General features: G+C 40.6%; 1 long non-coding RNA gene across 1 annotated transcript in view; it reads right to left on the bottom strand.

The window, feature by feature from the left end:
- LOC309686324 overlaps positions 1 to 19,372 on the bottom strand; it is a 246,492-nt gene extending 227,120 nt beyond the window's left edge. Inside the window, exon 1 of the long non-coding RNA XR_014270530.1 lies at positions 19,319 to 19,372. This is a non-coding gene — a long non-coding RNA (uncharacterized lncRNA). The remainder of the gene's footprint in view (positions 1 to 19,318) is intronic.
- Positions 19,373 to 20,082: the final 710 nt, after the last annotated feature.

Genomic DNA, 20,082 nt, shown 5'->3' with positions numbered 1-20,082 from the left:
TTATTATTTTTAGCCTGTTAATCTGTATAAGTTACTGTGTGCGTGTGGTAGAGAAAAGATTCACTGTGCACAAGTGCAGAACAGATCTTGCAGGCAGTGGATAGGTTTTAAGCTACACAGGGTAGAACAAATCCTAAGCTTAAACCAGAGGCAATAGTAATCTACACTACTAATTACAAAACAAGACTGAAACAGCATCTGGATTCTAGATCTCATCCTGGACAGGTATGAAAATTAATATTGAACAAAGGTTGTATTAATTGAGTCCCATGATAAAAAAAAAAAGAGGATTCTATTACACTTTCAGTTGGCATGCATGAATCTAGAGTAACAGTTGACATTGATGTTGTTTTGTATGTTCGAGGCTTAACAGAGAGGAGAATGGGAAAACAGAACGTGAGGACTTTCATATACCTTTAACAGATTTTGTAGTTAAAAGGCGCTTTATTACAAGGCTGTGAATAGACAGACAGGAACAGCTATTTCACAGTCTTAGAAGATTTAATAGCTATATGCTAACACTTGTTACGTTTATCTCAGAAGACACCCAGGAAATATTAGAATAATACCAGAAGGGAAGTGAAAAAAGACTACAATTGTTTTCCTGGTACTTCAGAATGGGAACAAAAAGAGAAATGTAAACTGTCTATTGGGGCCCTGAGGTATCTGTTTAAAAAAAAAAAAAAAAAAACAAAAAAAACCACCACACACAACAACAAACCACCCCAAAACACAACACACCCACCCCCTCATCCTCAGTTGCAACCTGTTCATATACTTCATATGAATTGCTCTGTTATCAAAGTTTATCATGGATATACTTGTTTCTCCTTATGTCTTGTTCCAGGTCTTTCAGGAAAAGTTGTGCAAAGCGTTTGACACTGTCCCACACAATATCCTGGTCTCTAAGTTGAAGAGACATGGATTCAACAAATGGACCACTCTGTGGGTACAGAACTGGCTGGACGGCCGCACTCAAAGAGTTGTGGTCAGCGGCTCAATGTCCAAATGGAGACCAGTGATGAGTGGTGTTCCTCAGCGGTCGGTACTGGAGCCTGTACTATTCAACATCTTTGTCGGCAACATGGACAGTGGGGTTGAGTGCACCCTCAGCAAGTTTGCCAATGATACCAAGGTGTTTGGCGAGGCAGACATGCTGGAGGGGAGGGATGCCATCCAGAGGGACCTGGACAGGCTGGAGAGGTGGGCCCAAGCCAACCTCATGCAGTTCAACAAGGCCAAGTGCAAGGTCCTACATCTGGGTCAGGGCAATCCCAAGCACAAATACAGGCTCGGTGGGGAATGGCTGGAGAGCAGCCCTGAAGAGAAGGACCTGGGGGTGCTGTTTGACAAGAAGCTCAACATGAGCCAGCAATGTGCGATCGCAGCCCAGAAGGCCAACCGTATCCTGGGCTGCATCAGAAGAAGTGTGGCCAGGAGGTCAAAGGAGGTGATTCTGCCCCTCTACTCCACTCTTGTGAGACCCCACCTGGAGTACTGCATCCAGCTCTGGAGTCCCCAACATAAGAAGGACATGGACCTGCTGGAGCGTGTCCAGAGGAGAGCTATGAGGATGATCTGAGGGCTGGAGCACCTCTCCTATGAGGAGAGGCTGAAAGAGTTGGGGCTGTTCAGCCTGGAGAAGAGAAGGCTCCAGGAAGATCTTATTGCGGCCTTCCAGTACCTAAAGAAGGCCTACAGGAGAGCTGGGGAAGGACTTTTTACTCGGGCGTGTAGTGATAGGACAAGGGGGAATGGCTTTAAACTGGAAGAGGTTCAGATTGAACATTAGGAAGAAGTTTTTCACTCTGAGGGTAGTAAGGCACTGGAACAGGTTGCCCAGAGAGCTTGTTGAGGCCCCATGCCTGGAGGTGTTCAAGGCCAGGCTGGATGTGGCCTTGGCCAACCTGGTCTAGTGGGAGGTGTCCCTGCCTATGGCAGGGAGCTTGGAACTCAATGATCTTCAAGGTTCTTTCCAACCTAAACCATTCTATGATTCTATGAAATCTGTACTGAATTTTAACAGGTTTTCTCTCATCTCCCAAGCTGCTCATTGAAAAGGCAGATTGTGACAGTGTGGATGCAACTTACATCTTCAAAAAATCACCTCATACTTATTTATTGTAAAATGAAGAACACTGAGGACTTTGATTCCCTCAGTGAAGGAAAAGCGGCAGCAGCCAGTTTGACAAATGACCCCAGATTGTCTCTTAGGACTAAGTGACCAGAAAGCGTGTCCTTGTACAAGGTCTCCCTTGATTTAGCTCTGCTGACAGGCTCTGAGCTTGTCATCAATAGTTATGATCTACGCAATACTAGAATCACATGGATATCTTCCAATATGCTATCTTCCAATGCTATTGGGAATGAGACCAAGTCACAGCCAGTTTTGAAATCTCCGCTTAGAACAGTTTTTGTTGATCGACCACAGCTTTTAGAAGTCCCAGTCACAGGCCAGGACCCCATCGTATTTGATGCTGTACAAACATGAGACAAAAAGATACCAGAACATCACTGTAGCTGAAAGAGCTTTACACTTTGAATTTTAAGAGCAAAAGGTGGCTTTGGGTGCTACTTCAGAGCAAAGGGGGTAAACGTTCACCTTCCTGCTAGCAAGGCAATGCTAATCTGTTTCTGTTCAGCACAGACTGTTATTTAATTACCATTCTTAAAAAAAAAAAAAATATCAGGTTTTTAAATTAAAAACTGATGTGGAACCAGACCACACAGTTTAGAGGGGGGTTTCATACGACAACATTTATGAACTAAAAATCAAGGTCACTGGGGTCACCAAGAACTGATATTGATAGAAAATATTTCTTACACAAGGGACAGCATGCTGTGTTTAATGTAGTGGAAGCCTGGTACCAACATTCCCCTGTCTGATATGAATATTTTTCCAGATACCACTTTTTATTGTGCACTGACAGAAAAGGAGAACTGTGGTTCCTGCAGTAACGGTCACAGAGCTTCCAAAGGAACAAGGACGCGTTACAGTTTCTGTCTGAAGAAGTAGGGATTTAGCTGCTGTAGGTGAAGACACATGCAGATTGTGAACCTCCAGAAAACACATTTGACCTGTACCAACACCAACAAATGCACCAGCTGAGGGTTTTCATGGCTCAGGAGTCCACATATATATATTGTGCTACATTGGACTTCAAAAGTTTGAAGTGAGGGCTTATTTTTATTGTCTTGGAAGTTGAAGAATATTTTGAATTTATATGAGCACTCTGGCAACGGTCAGACTACTATATCCTGTGTCACACAGACCTGGACAAATTCTCCACAGAAAGCTACAGAACAGCTGCGAAGTGTAGTCTTGCATGGTAACGGGAAACAGAAGAAGGCTGGAAAATATTTTGTCCACACATCTAACATAAGTTTCTTTCAAGTTTTTTTTTGGTTTTTTTTTTTTTTTTTACAATTTCTTGCATGACAGGCTTTTCTCTGCATTCAGACAAGTTTTTATTTTAATCAGCAAAAAAACTGAGTCCATCCAAAATAGAACTTAAGGTTCAAATATAGCACAGAAAACTTTAGATCTGAATAAAGAAAGCAAATATTGTTGTTCTTGGATACTACAATAGTGTATGTAAGACTGTAAGGAAAAGGACTCCCAACAGAGTTATAGAAGAGATATTAAAACACAGATCCAGAGAGATTATAGTCTCAAGGGTCAGATAAAATGAAGCAATGAGACAAGTATTGGCCCGGTAACAGAGAAGTTCACAAATCCATTCCTACTGCCCTGGCTCAATATGCCTCCAGGTTTGCCACTTTGATCTCTGCTTCCTCTGTATCCCTGCTCCCACCACATGGAGTATCCCAGTCCACTTATCAAGTAAAAGACAAGAAGCTGGAGTGCTCCGCTTCAGGCTTTTTCTTGCTTTCTCCATCCTTCCCTTACTCCTAACTATGCCAGAGACTTTGCCTACGACAGCCAGTGAGAGCACCCCTGTAACCCAGCACAGCTGGATGAAAGGGAGTGAGTACAATCTCTTAAACCTCCTTTACCGCAATCCTACAACAAAGCTCCTCCCGTTTTGGGTCTTGCATCAGCTACTGCAGATGCCGTGCAGAGGAAGCAGAGCAAGGCACTGCAGGAGATCCAGGGTGCTGGTGGCAATAAGATGATGTGCAGAGGAAATGAAACACATAAGTATGACTCCCCCCAGCCCAATCCAGTCATGATCATCCTAGGCTGATGGCCCTCTGCCTCTAAACATATTGGGACCTCACAGCAAAGTGTTGTTTGGGGCATGGAAAAACAGATGGAAGTCCAATAGATCAGATGAGGCAATCTTGCAATATGAATGTGGTCCCTTGACTTGCTGCTGAAGAGCCTCATTTTAGAAGCTTTTATGACACCTGCCACACTTTTACGGAAGCACCTATCCAATACATTGTATTTAAATATTTTCCTCTCAAAGTACGCTTTTTCTAGCGAATATCTTGTATTTTTATTCCAACAAAATCTGCATTTAACATTTTCAAACATGGGATTACCTTGATTACAACAAGCAAGTGGCATGTATATTTTCATGAGGAAGTACTATGCTTGCTAGGAAGTTTTCATAGATAGGTCCTATACTCTGGTCTACCTTAAAGAAATTATTTGTTCTATGTACTGTACAGTTTTATTTAATGTGTTAAAGTATATCTACCATCATATCACAATTTATTAAGTCTTCCATGTGGTGATACCTCAGAAACATGAGACAGTATGTATAGTAGTTTCATGTACTACATTTAAACCAAAATTTATCATCCACTTTGATATTAACCTAGCGTTTTGATTTTTTTTCTTATTACTAATTATCTAATGAACCTTTTTAACAAGAGGCTTGTACTGTTCTCATCTGATGTGTAGTTTTCTGCTAATAATTCCATTTTTAAAAGTTAAATCATCTTCAAAGTATCAGCCTTGATATCAAAGAGCAAGAGTGCTTTCTTTTGTAAATTTGGTTCCAGCGTACTTGGGGAACAACAAAAAATGGAAAGAAAAGAGGGGGATTAACACTTGTTTAGGTTTGTAAACCAATTAAAAATAAATTATCATCATGCTGTTAGAATTTGATCATATAGTCTAATCAGACAGTATTATTGTCCACAATAAATGTCTGATATTAGACAATTAGTTGGTCTTGTAACCACAAGGTTCTGGGTAGAAATTTTGGAATAAATATTCTGTCAGATACTTTCTAAAGGCTGAAATTCTTCAGTAATATGATAATATTTTGTCCAACAGCTTTTGTGGCTCCAAAACTCTATTTAATCAACTGGACTCAAGGCTGCAAATAGACCTTTTGACATGAACTGATTTTGCATTGTCCAAAGGCATGTTTTTCTTTGAGCACAAGATGACAAATTTCCAAACCTCTAAAGTTTTCATAAAGCTGAACTAGAATCATTCTCATTGCTTCTCTGTAAAGTACTTGAAAAGACCTGATTGCAAGTAGGTTTCCTAACTGTATCTCCTTAAACTCGTAACTTCAATACTTCAGGTGTCAAAACATTTTACACCTAAATGTCCTGGTTTGAGGTAAAACAGAACCAATTTTGTTCAGTAACTTCGCTTCTTAGCTGGGCCTCTTCTAACAACTGAAATTTCACTCCTTATCTCTTTTAGTAAGAAATTTAATTTTTTAAGGAAAAACTGTGTGGATTAGCCTCTTCTCTTCCATAGCTGCATTGGTTTTCATATTGTCCTAAGTACTGCCTGAGGAGGACCAGCAGCTCTTCAGCATAGCAAGAACTGAGAAAAATCAGTCCGCAAGAGAGAATTGGAACATATCATTAGAGGACCAAAGAAAGCAGCTCACATGCTCAGACTTGATGCCTTAAGAGAACTTTAAGTAACTGCAGATGTATCAGTCTGCATTTTCGCATATGTGTATATAGACACATCATTCTGAACGCTTACTATATATGTAGTCTGCAGAGAAGATTTTAATGTTTTAAAATGCTACAAGTTTGAAATGAAGCAGTACTGTAGTACCTAGATGAGAACATCCTGAGGTATTTCAGGTTGGAGAGTATGCAATTTCCTTTCCTAGGTACAAGCTGTCTGGAATTTTCAATATTTTTTTTTTTTAGTTGATTTTACATAGATTAGTAGAATTTGTAGTAACTGGAATGCAACAAGAAGCTCAAGTTATTATCTGCACTTGTTCACAGGGACAGAGGGGAAGTCCTGTTTGTTGTACCACAGGAAAAGGTGTGACTGACGAGGTTTGGTCTACGTAAAACAAGGGAAGTATTTCACCTTTACTATTTAAGACAGTGTCACAAAAAGCAGAGATTATGAATTGGACTCATAATGAGTAGGATGACTCTTACATCAGACCTAGTTTTAAAACACTCCACACAACTTCACTAGCAAACCCCGTTTCCTTTCAAAAATTAAGTGCTTTAAGAGCCAGAAGGTTCCAAACATATCCTAGGTCTGGAAAGGGCATCAAAGTCAACCCCTTATAACCGGAGACAAACCCCAAAAGTAGTCTTCTAAAGGCAGATGGCGATCCTTAGACTGCAACAGCAGATGATGCTGGAGAAGAGATGGATAACACCAGCATTATGGTCCTGTGAAACTCCAACCCTTGCAATACTTATAATTACAACAGATACTATTCCCAAAGTGAAAAAAATATACTAGCACTGTGGAATCGCACAAGGCTAAGTTATAAATGAATGAAACAAGATAAACAGTTGCCCTCTGGAAACCCATAAAGCTTTCGCGCCACAGTGCAGGTACAGCCAAATGAGACAAAATGAGCTCTCATCATTTGTAGTTGTCTTACAAGTCTTCAAGTAAGATTGCAATGGAGCGATAGTAAAAAGTGCAATATGAAGTGACAGTGAAGTGTGATATGAATTGGGAACAACATCATTAGACTACATAGGGCAGTACTGTTAATTAAGAAGTAGATCCTAGACAAGGTTTACAAATTGAGCAGGAACACAATATTAGATGAGCCACACTGCCCTAAAAATAATTCTGCAGTCCTATAAGCATAGGAGCAACTGTAAGGCTAAAGTAGAAAAATTCTACAGGGACATCAAAAGGCTCTGGCAGCTGCTTCTCAATGGCAACACAGACTCTGGACGACATCCATCAGCTCTACCCCCACAAAAAGCACAATCGTACTGTGAAGTCCATGCATGCCAAGTCAAACAGCAGACTCTGACTTGTGAGCAAGAATGACTCGGTAGTAAAATTTGTTTTGTCCATTCATAAACCATCAAGGTGATGCACAGCCATCATACCAACAGATGTAAACTAGATGAATGTTGCCATCACTTCAGAAAGTGTAACTCTGCCATGACAGTAAACAAATCAATATTTCAAAACCTATGAAGTGGCAACACACAAAACTACACACTTCATTTTCTGCCTTGGCAGACAAACCTGTAAGTGCGACTTCTATTTACATAGGACGGTGTGAGCAAGGCATAACACCTAATCCAAACTTTGTTTGATATCATCCATGGAATTTTGTTCCCTTTACATTTCAGAGCAATAACAGTCTCTCCATTTATTTGGGATGCATGTACCACAGAACACAAGTATCTACCCCACACAGACCACCAGCTGATCCAAGGGCTTTAGACTGTCTCAGCTGCATTCACTCCTCTTATCCATCTCACCTCTCCACCTATGAGTGGCTCTGAACAAGCACTGTCTGCAAAGGGAGAAACATGCTTCCCCTTTCCCCAGCAAAGTGGGCAGCTTTTCCCGAGCCTGCAATGCCCTCCAGCCCAGAAGGACTCATATTCCTTGGTTTGAGGACCAGTCATTTTGGGTGAGGAATTTCACTTTAGAAGGTGGTGGAGCTGTGGAGCTACAGACATTAAGTATGAGTAGACTTACTAACTTTTATGATCATCACTGACCACTAGTATATGTGTTGGAAGAGCCACTTTTTGATAGCCTTGTACTAGCTTTGAGTACGCTTTGTGATACACTGCCTACAAGGCTTGTGGACTACTGTGAAGCATTTCCAAATAGGCTGTTACAAATAATTCTGAATAACTGTCATTCAGCAAGTCTTTACAGACATTGTTGCCTCCTTAGAAAAGGGATTCAGTGTGAACATTAAAAAAATCGATAAAAGCCCAGGCTGATCCTTGGCTTTACCACGAGATTGAAAATTGGCCTTCAAGCACTTTGAACACTTTTTTACTTCCTTCAAGGTCTGTGTAGCACTGACCAACCTTGAAAATTCTTGATCTACTCTTGGTCCTCGATGATATTACTTGAATATTAACTAGTAGGCCAGATTGCACAAAGTACTTTTCAACTGAAATGTTAACAAAGTTTTACACTAAGGTCCTCTGTCTGCCTTTCTATCCTTTAACAGCAGTCAAAGTCCCACCCCCCTGTCTGACATCTAACACCTTTAAGTGGCTGAAAAAAAAAAACCAACAAAAAAAACAAACTCATCTTCGTCTGAGAGACTCCTGCTTTGCTAACAGTGAACTTCTACCTTCAAGTCTTGGACACAGCTCAAAAATCCATGTGTTTTGCAAAATTAAGTGTAGAATCATACCTCCATGTCTATAGAAAATAAGTCCATTTTGTAAAAGCACACCCACAGCAAGTCTTCACTTTTGTCTTCACCATTTGATGATGTATATTAAGAACTGAGAAGCGGTACTATTATATTCTAGTGTGTTCCTATTATTCGCACTCAGATAGTAACAAGAATTACCACTATAAACCAGGAGCTAATCTGCCAGTCAGAAGGAATAGGATTATTCTGATTAAAAGCAGAAATTCTCATCAATGCAAGCCGTCTTAGGCTTCCATGATTCTTGGAGATTTAGGGCACAATTCCTTTCATCCTAAATTAGATGCCTAAAACAGGTCAGATTAATCTCACCCTAGCTCTACCTATTTCTCTCCATTGGCTATACAGACAGCCCAGGGTGACTAGTTCAGACATAGATATACAGAGTTAGGGGAGATTCATCTTACTTGAGACACCTACAAGCTACCAATAATATTTCTCTCTGTAAGAGAGCCCAAGAAACGTGTTTACATAAGGAAGCATCAGTCCTGTAGAAACTGGTGGAAAAGTAATTTGAAGTTCTGAGTCATCATAGTTTTTTTGTGGCTTTTTTATACACATCCCAAAACAATAACAATTAAAAAAAAGAGAAAGTAGATGAAAAACCTTATCAAAATAGCAAAAAAACCAACAAAACCCACCTCCCCACTCCACTGACCTGAAAAGATACCTTTCAAAGGCCTTAGTTTGTTAACTTGCACAACAACAAAGCCTGAGAAAGTTTCACAGACAACAGAAAACCAAAACCATTTAAGTTGAAGGAGAATATTGGCAGTAAAACAAATATGAATAAACTGGCTTTGAACTTGCCGTAGCCAAAAATTAGAAGGCTTCTAATTTTCACAGGAGCTCAGCTGGGGAACAACCAGCCTGTAACAAGGCAGAGAGCCCTACTAAATTGAAGATGGACTATGACAGCCTTCTCAAAGAGATTTATATACTGCGGCAGCTGTGATGGAAAGAGGAAAGAGAGGATGACTCAGGAGGTCACTTCCAAGCCCATACTCCTTATTTAAGTTTCTACTTAATAGCAGAGGTCACACCGATCAAAGAGCAAATAGCACCAGCATTCATGTAATTTGAGATATAACTTCAAATCTCTCTTCTTCATTCCCCATCTCACCCACATCTCAGCCTCATCTGCCTCCATCTGACCCTAAGCCACTAGTGCCAGAGAGACTAAGCAACCCTATTGCTTTCTTCTAGTAAGTCACCTCCACCCTGATACCAAAGAAAGAAAAAAAGACAACTTCCCATCCCTCTTCCATCATTACTACAGAGAGGATAGTAAATAGCTACACAACAGAAAACAATTTGCATTTGCCCCAGCAGCACCCTTATTTATGCACTAGACAAAAGTGCATTCCAAAGCTGAAGGATAACACAAAGAAATCACTCTGGTAAAACACTTCCTTCAGGAAACCAAAGAGTATTTTATATATTTATGATAACTAACTACAAGATATAATCTAGGAAACACATCTTATTTACATTTGCAAGGCAAGTTTATCTTACCAGAAGAATTTGCTTCTCTCACTCCAGCACAACTCCACAGCAAGATGAACTCTAGTACTGGCTGGTAGACACCAGTTAAGAACTGGCTGTAACGAGAAGACAGCTTTCACCTGGGCCTTACAAGAAGCCTCTCCTGCTCTTTGGGAGGATAATTGAGTATCAGAATTAAGAAAGCAAAACAGCAGCACCTGTGGAGGGGGCACTGACACTCAGAAAAAGGTGAAGACATTTTCTAGGGAAGCCTGTAAGCATTTGATGACAGTATATGTTACCTAAGCAAAACAAAAAGCACATAAACCACAGCTGCAATGTCTGCACTGAGGTGTGAACTACCATAACAGTGGAAATACTTACAGAAATATTTTAGGAGAAAAAAATGGATGAATGTTCATAAACAACATTTTAAAAACAAAACTCAGACCAACTCCCCTCTCTGGAGAGTGGACAGCACTCAGAAGCACATCTAATTCCCAAATCCAGTGTGGCAAGCTCAGGAGAGGGGTGCCATGCCACCACCACTCCTTTTGTACTCCTCATTGCGCCACTTTCAGGAGGGAAGAGGCAGGGACCTGAGGCACCTGTGGCTGCACGAAACCTGCACGTTGTGGAGATGCCTGCGCAAGGGATGATGGTAACAGCGGTAGAAGACGTCCTTTATGGCAAAGTACGGTAAGTAGGTCAGTGCTATCTGGTGGGGAAGAGAGGAGTGTGATGGGTCCAGGGAAATGTGCGTTGGTGCTGGTGGAGGTAGGGGAGTTTTGTGTAGTGTGTGATGTTAAGGTGATGGATACTGTAAGGGGATGTGTTTATGCAGTGCAGCAAAAGGTGTTTTAAAGGCTTATTTGGGCCTGATAAAAGGAAAAGTTTATTCAGGAAATTACTAAGGGAAGAAAGTAATTATTCGATGGTGTAGGAAGTAACTCAGGACAGCAGTCATAGCCTTTAACTATTTTTGGTGAACCCAGGTTGGTTTCAGTGACCAAAGTTGCATTTTTTTCAGTTAACCTCTATGATGGAAAAACTACAACCATTCAATCCCCGTTGTAGCTGGAGCCTGGACTTAGTGCTCTGTGAGAATATGATGGAGGACAATTCGCATGAGTTGCTGTTGCAAGGGGAGCAGTATTTGTACAACTAACCTTTCACCTGATTAAGCACAAAGAGACTCATGGGCGCAAATCACTGAACCTGAGCAGTGATTTTTACTTTAGTAAAACAGTACTTTACTTAAAAGTAAAGAAAAATAGGAGACAAAATTAAGTGGCTTTATACAATTCCCTCACAGCTTGAAGCTAGTCCAAAACTCAAGGAAGATTGTGCTGACATCAGGGGAACCCCATTATGAAGAAAGAACACGATGTTATAAATGAGAAAAGAGAAGTAAAGTATCCCCTCCGAAATGCTGTTGGCCCTGGTGAGAAGGTATATACTGACTATATAGGTTATTTCTGAACAAATAATTTTTCCAAAATGCACTCTTTAAAGTTTTCTGAGATGCTAAAAAGAACCATTGCCACTTTTAGCCAAGCTCTTCCCCACTAATGACAATAAGGCTGGTATTAACCAATTCCCCTGGCCTCTCCAGCTTCCACAGTGATTTGAAACCCTGATAATGTTTTTCATTTTATTTCTTCTGTAGACAGAGGCAAAAGCATTTCCTTTCCAACAGCAAGACACAGGCTACAGACAGCCTGACGCCAAAGCTTTCTGCAGATCAATATATTTAATGCATCTGAAGTCAGTAAAATCTCCCAGGCTAGACCAGGGTTGCCTGAGGAAAAAGGAAGACAAAAGGCTAGAGAGCTGTGTGGATATGGATTTAATATTCAATTTGCTTGCTTAAGAATCCTTCCATTTTAACAGAAACCCATTTAAGTTACCTGGGGTAGTAATTTAGAGTATCATTCTCAAAAAGTTTTGGTGAGTCTGGAGAAAAATGTAATGTAGTTAAGTGGAGTCAGATATGCTTAAACCCAGGTTGGTGGAGGTATGTTTATACGCTTAGAGACAAAATAGTGAATAAATCCCAAAGACTGTAGGAATAAAAATATTATCAATCCCATCACACCAATTCTCTTTCTCCCCATCTCCCATATTTATTTTGTTCACTTGATTATTTCTCAGCCACACTTGCCTTTCCCATAGACTTTCCTCATTTACTTAAGATACCCCTCATTTTCATTAACCTTCGATTTTTATTGCTCCAAAGCATCTTTCTTCCCACCGATGAAGTTTTACTGCCTCTTAAATGCAAAAGCCAGAGGCAATCACACAAGTGAGGAAGCCAGTCGTTCTCCTATCAAACCCATCAGAATTGTTCTCCTTCCATTCAGCCTCAAAAATTCCCCAGGGATTCTCATTCACTCTACCTTCTTCCCCCCTCCCACTACACAAAACTGTACATCAAGAAAAAAGGAATAAGCGTCACTAAAACAGCTGCCGTACTTTTCAATCTTATTTCGCATCCATCAAAAAACATGATTATGTATTAGGCTAGCCTGTAAAACTCTGTAATACCACAGAGCAATTGCTACCTTGCTGTCAATCTTTAAAAACTGCTAAATAATGGTACCCCAAGTTCACTATTTGTCTTGCAAAACAGAAGCATTTTTATTGCTTACAATTGGAAAAACAACTTAATAAACTTTAGCTCTGTGTACAATCTTGGGCTGCCAGAAACAGTGAATAAAATAACTGCTTCCACCTTAACATAATATTAACTATGATGCTGAAACACACATTCCTTTAAATGCAATTATTAATTATTTCATGCTAATATTTCAGCAAGAATGAACGCAATTATTTCATCAAAGCAGATGCAGTGGGAGGTAAGCAAGGAGAGGTAGCTGTTTCTGGTTTGTGGGAAATAAATTGAGTCTTTCTCTCAGTAATTTTTCCTTGTATGGATTAGGTGGTTAGAAAGAGAAATGTGGCCTTTCTGTTACATCAAAAGGTCTGGCTATGAAGTTCCAGACCACTTGTGCTGCTTTCCTGAATACTAATAGTCCGGCTTAACCCAATAATATTTGCAAAATGTTTATAAAAATTTTTATAGGGTTTTTATTGAAAATCCGGAAAGTCAGAATCAGGGTATATCACACAATCGTTAAATTTATTTCTCTCTCTGAGTGCATGCCATTCTGCTACAAATCTTCATCCTGGTACGTTATAATGCTACAAGAAAGTAGGGTCCCTGCCACAAATTCCAGGACAGTCTGACTCCAGCAGCTCTTGGAACGACACTTTATTCCTTTGTAGCAAATATACGAGGGGAGAAGGTGAATGATATCATCTGGATTCAGCACAGCAGAACAGGAGAGAACTAAAGGAATAGCTTCCATGTCTGGTTTTTGCGCAACGTTGTCTTGTGTTTGAAATGGCAGAAACCAGCTGCGGGCATCGCACCTTGGGGCCAGGTTTGACCGACGCAGTATCAGAGGCGCGGGGCAGCAGCCCAGCTCTCTGCACGTCTCTGCTTACCAAGTCAAATTGCGGATGTGCTGCTTCAGCCAGAAGCTTTATGTGATGTCTATCAAAGTTCTTAAAGAACTTAGTGACTAAAAAAGTGATAATCCCCTCTCAGAAAAGCTGTCCTCATGCAGGTTCTGAGGCCTCTCGTGGCTTGAGGTTCTTGGGATGGAAAAGCTTAGCCTGAAAGCAAATAAGCAAGAAAAATTCGCACATGCATTTGCATTGCAATGCAAACTCTCCTCTGCATAAACTTCTCATTGAACCAACTCTTTCTAGCTGCATGACCCTGCTATTCAGCAATGCATAACAGAATATATGCATTTCAGAAAACAAGCATCATTTCCCTTGTTTCTGTTCTTCCTTGTGATCTACCAAAAGCAGGTTTTGCCCATGCTTTCTGAAGAAACAGCTGTAATGTCACATAAGAGCTGTGTGCTAAAAAAGTGAAAAAGAGGTACTATGAGATATTAAGAAAGGACCTTTCTTGTCTCAGTAGGACTCCCATCTGAGCAGCAAAGCTTCTGTTTTGAATTTTCATTCTCAGGGATCTCAACTGTATTTTTTGTATCCGACACTACAGGCCTCCATCTTTGCACATGGTTTCCCAGTCCATGAAAATGTCTATTTTATCTCTTAAATTTAAATATGGCATACATAACGCTGTAGCATCTAAAGAGTCCAACCGATACTGAGTCAGACCGATGACAGAAAAAATACTCTGCCTGCAAACTCGTGCTCTTTTATATGCCAGTAGTGTAGGTAAAAACTCAGTGTAGTCCATTGGCTTGTGAACCAGGGGCCAAATTCGTCTCTGCTGTGTATTGGAATGGCTCAACCAGTTGACTTCAAATAACCTGTGCCATTTCATTCCAGCAAAGCATTTGCCCCATGGTCATGCCAACACTTTTGATCGTAAACAGTAAAAGGGCAGTAATCCTCAAGCTCAAATGAATTAACATGCTACGTTTCTATGGCTCAGAAGAAGCATAAGCTATTCAGTCTACTGTGAAAAGAAGGCATTTGTCTGATAAATGAAAAAAAAAGCCAACCAGAGTGTTGTCAAAATAAGCATGTATGTGACGGTTCTGAAATACAAATTATTCACTCTAAGCACAGACAAGGCTAAATATTAGGGATGGCAGGACGCAGCAACGCGCCTCTGGAAGCTTCTCATGAGGAAGACAAGTGCTGCACTCTTTAATCTCCGACTCACACAAGGAAGCCTGCTGAAATCACTGGGACCATTCATCTCGCTGCGAGGTGACCTACACCTGCGCTTCCCAGTGCAAGACTAGAAATACAGCCAACCCCAACCCATCCTAAAGGGCAGCTGATACTACACATATTTTTTTACCCATAAAATGAGTTAACACCAAGAGACTTTCAACAATAGCAAGAGGTGAATAAGACGATACAACACAATACTGTTGTAGGCCTGAATCTGTTATACATATTTAATTATTATTCTGAAGGAGTGGTAATGACCAACCGTTACTTAGGTTAGTCAGGGTTGAAGAACACTTAGGAAAACTTGAGGGACCTCTGATCCAAATGGGGACTGCAATGGCAGGGAAAATGTCAGGCTGCCAATTAAAGGTTTGCTGATCAAGTAGAGTAACAAGAACTTCTCATGCAGCTTGCTAGACTCTAAACTAGCTATTATGACTCAAGGAAAAAACACAAATTTTCATGTAAACAAGTCCTTCCCTAAAACAAACACACATTTGCTTGTAAAGCAGCAATATCATCCCCCCAAAATATTAAGGAAGACAGTACTGGAGTTATGACTTCTTATAACTTCCTGGAACAGCATGTTCTCGTTGGTTACCTATCTTAAAACGCTATGCCAGGGGAAAAAAAAAAAAAAAAGAAAAAGGAAGAAATAAATAACAACAAAACAGAAATGAGCTGAAAAATATTAGGGCAATGAAAAACTTGCCCAAAAGGCTGAGACATGCTACAGAAAGACAGAACAGAAGTCTTTTTCTACATAACCATTTCTCAAGAAAACTCACTTTTGTGCTCTTTTATTCTGCCACAATTCTGTAAAGCTCTCTTCTTAAGTTTCTGCTGTAATTGTTGCAGAGGATGAAAACAAAATGGCCCAAATATTTTCAGTGAAACAGAGTAAGAAGAAACACTGTAAAATTATACAATAGTGTAAAGAATGTAAATTAGAATGCCTTCAACAGAGCATAATTAAACTGTATTAAAAATTGCTGTGAACTGCCAGTAAGTGCATCTATAAGCCATATTTAGGGTAAAACGGTGAAGACATGACAGCATATTTTTTCTGCTCTGGTTAGCAGCTCTAGGTGAAGTTAACATGGGTGTGAATTCAAACTCCCACCAAAAATAAAACCCAAGCTATTTCATCCTACAATAGTCTGGAAAAGAGCAGCAATTCTGATATGAAATGACTCCAAGAGGGGAATCTTAGTACCATATATTGGTAGCAGAAGAAATCTTATTTCTTTAGGTGGGTTCTTGGTCAAGAGGAAGTTTGGACCACATACAAATTTACAAGTCTGAATACAAAAAATGCCACCAGAAAACACTTGTTCTGCGGCTGCTGAAGCTCATTTCTCACTCTGACCTACTCTTTGAAGTCCCACAAACATCTCCGCCTCGGCAACAAGGTGCTCATCTCACATTCAGGAGCCCCTGCGACCCTGGAACAACACCTAAGCCCCAAAGTCTCAGATCTGCTCAGAGTACACCTAACAGACTCAGGCAAATTTGCACTTCTTGGAAAATACCCTTCTCTTCTAGGGTGCAGGTGGAAGAGGCAGTATCCTGTATTACAAAAGCATACAGCTGGAGCACTCACTTGGGTGTGAGGGATCTCGTTTCCAGTCTCTCCCCCCTCTCAGGTGGTGTGGACACCGCTTTCCAGCAGAACTACAAGCTGGTCTGGAAAACGGGAGCGGGGAGTGGTCCACTAGTCCCACTACAGCCCTGCAAGAGTGAAGTAGGTTGCAAATATCACGCAGCTGGCAGAAAGCCTCGCGAGAGGATAGCACAGCCCAGTGGCCGGGCAACTTGGTGAGGAAGGGAAGAGCCCTCAGTATCACACAAACAATGAGTTCCCACATATCTGGTGGGCTGCAAGGACGACCACGAAGCCTGATGGGTCCTTTTAAAAAACCCTGCTATGGGGACCTACCTCTGGAGAAGAGCCTGGACTCTGCAGCCTGTAGGCACTGGTCTGCGGTCAGCTGTTGCTATGGGCTATTTCAAGGTGGTTTCTGCTGCGTTTGCAGGGTTCCACCCAATCCTGGCATGCACTACAGAGGGAGATTGTGTGTCCCAGCCCTACGTCTTTATCGAGCCTTCCTGGGACTGGGTACTGAAGACACCTGTTTCAGGCCTAAATATGACAGCAGAGACTACATCCTGCCCTTTGTTCTTACACATAAAGCATTTCTGGTCCAGTATTGTAAACACTTCACAATTTTCCCACCAACTGCAGTGGGAAGTGTATTGCATCTTCTATGTTTTGATTTAATTCTCCTCTGTACCTTGCAGCTGAGGACAAAAATGTTGTCCTTGGGATAAATTTCCTTACAATAAGATTACAGACACTAACAACAATGAAGGAAAGAAAAAACACTAGAAAAAAAGAAGTGCATTACTTAGACAAAATAATGGAAACCATAAATCACTGCAGTGACGGGACTAAATGTGAAACTCTTAATTATACATTTAATCATTTACCCACTTCTTTATTTTCCCTGTAGTAATGTTCATGAAGCTTCAATAAGATTTCAGTTTGAGGACGATTTTATTTTATATGTGAATTGCAGAAGCAATACACATAGAAATGGTTTTACGAATAAAAATAATATTAACTTTATTCTTCAACTGTGTTGACACCTTTACTGAACACCTGTATTGTTCTCAGTCATAGTGGCCCTCACTTAATTGCAACAGGGTGTCAATGCATGTCAAGCATCTGCATTTCACAGATATTATATAAAATAAAGTAGAACTAAGGGGGAAATAAGTGGTGGTTCAGAAAGTACACTACCGTATTAAAACAAGATAGTGTAATTACACTGTTTAAGAAGACGGTGCGTTGTTTATGAGGCACGGACAAACCTGTGCCCACAGGCTGTATCTGCTCCACTGCCTTTTCCACAAGGAGACAAGAAGCAGCTGCTAGAACAAAAAAAGTGAATCCCCAGCCCCTGAACACCTTTCCCTGTGGATCCCAGAATCCAGCAACAGAGAGCAAGACTGTGGGCAAAGGAATAACCCGACTTCTGTAAAAATTCTATGCACCAGCATAATCTTTCAGCACACTTAGGGCAGTATTTACTGTAAACAAAACAAAACAAAATACAAAAATAGCACAATTTCCCTTCTTCTAACTTGAGTAAGGCAAAGTCCAGACAGCCTTCGTGTTTACACAGATCCCCTCAAAGAACTTGCAGCAGGAAAAAGCAGACTTTCATCAGAGTCGAAACCTTGCTTGTATGCTAAGAAAAACAGCCTAACATTATACTAAACACATCACCTATTAGCAATTGTAAAGGCACTATTATACTGGTAGATACTGCATTGCATATCAGAGAGCTGTTGGCAGGAAAGTACCTGTCCTCTGGAGCACCCTTTGTTTAGTTCTGTTGTGTTGCAGGCTCCGGCAAATTGCCCTAAGGTTCCTAGCTGGGGTGGACTCTCAGACAGCTAAAACCATAATTCAGCTGCTCTATATTTTCTTTTTAAAGAAAAAAAGCATCCACTGGGCCTGGGTTGCAGGGAAGACGGGTTTGCTCTGCTCATTCAGCTCATGCCTTTCTGCTCCAGCAGAGAAGACAGAAGCAGACGGGCCCTGCCAGTGTTTAGGGTACAGAAATGGGCAGGATCACATACAATGGGGAAGCGCACACTCAGGGCCTCTTTCAGGCATCCCAATGGAGGAGGGCAACATTTTTATTACGTCTTCTGTAGAGACTCAAGCCACCACAGGGAGGACTCTGAGGTAATCTTTAGGTTTTGTCATGATTTTCTGCCGTGTTAGTCATCTGCTTCAATTTGGATCATCTTTTTGAAAAATAAGTCATCCTCTGTACATGGGACTCATGAATATGTTGGATTGGCTTGTTGGTACTTGACAGACCTCCCTTCTATGAACTGGAGAAAACGCTCCAGACTCTGCTGTGGTCTCTGCCTCTAGCACTTTTTGGAACAGGCAAATCCAAAGAAAGAAAAGGGGATTGTATAATTAGGTTCTGACTATCACATAAGTCTACTACACATTTGCTTCTCTGCTAGGTAATTTTTTCCTTTGCATTTTGTTAGCTAGAAAAAATTGCCTAGGGAAAGCAGGGAACACAGGTCCAAACCTGTAGGAGTCAGCACTGGGAAAATGAGTTTTCTTCCTTTCTTCTTTTGGATCTCTTTTTGAATCGTGAGGAGTTTGGACTGATTCAGTAATAGTTAAGATATTTCTGTTTCACCCACCCAATCCGAAAAGGGCCTTAACAGCACAACATGCATAAAAAAAAACCACGAGACAGAACTGCCTATTCTATTAAATCCAAGTTGAAGGCTTAAAACTGAAAACATAGGAAATGTCTGGCTTAATACTTCTGAAGATGTGGGGCACCAGTGTCAAAAACCTGCAAACAGGAGACATTTTTATCATCTTTTTCTCAAAAATTACTAGAGAGGAAATTTCTGAGGAAATGCTTAAAGCAGGATCACTCGTTGTGTACCAGACAACACAAGACCAAGCTGCCGCGACATTTACTCACCCTGCCAGCAAGATGACCTGTAAGTCTCTGGAGTTTTTCTCTCTTTCCTTTCTGTAGTCCACTCACGCATCAGGTCCCTTAGAGATATGAGATAGCCAAGTGAACTTATGTTTCTTGTTCTGGGTGTGAGACGGTTTCCTGTGACAGAGAGGATATAGAGAGCAAACGTGGTATATGAAGGCACTGAAACAATCACTTCAAATCATATTATAATTCGAGTAGTCCCTACTTCCTGCTTTCAACAGCAGCCAATATTGAGGAATAAAAACCCCAGGAGGTGGTTTCCAAGTAAGCAGCCTGGAGGGATCATTGCTTAGTAAGTGATAGAATCTTTTATGCTGCCCTATTTAGTTGTATAGAAATAGTACGTGTGAGGAAAGTTTCCACTGTTCTACTCAATAGTATCTTGTATCAATAAATTCTACTAGTTTGCTAGGCACATTTCAAATAAGTTTTTCTATCATCAGGGTTAAATGCATTTATTTTTAAAGTTTCTGTCCCACTGTTCAGGTACTACAGCAATGACCATGATCCTTTCTGAAATATTCATTCAACACATCATTCTATGCATATTCTCTTTCCTGTACCTTCTCTAAACTATCTTTTCTACTTGTTTGTTTTTTTTTTTTCCTTTTTTTTTTTCTCCAGAATGTCTTCCTTAAAGATTATTCATTGGTTTTCTGGGTTTTTGAATAACCATAGACTTTTCCTTTTTAAGGACGAACTGGTCTGACCTAAATATATTTCAGAATGGTGACCAAGCA

Source organism: Vanellus vanellus (genome assembly GCF_965231255.1).
Source record: "Vanellus vanellus genome assembly, chromosome: 2".
NCBI classification, from domain to species: Eukaryota; Metazoa; Chordata; class Aves; order Charadriiformes; family Charadriidae; genus Vanellus; species Vanellus vanellus.
This window is presented reverse-complemented; position numbering and strand designations above follow the sequence as displayed.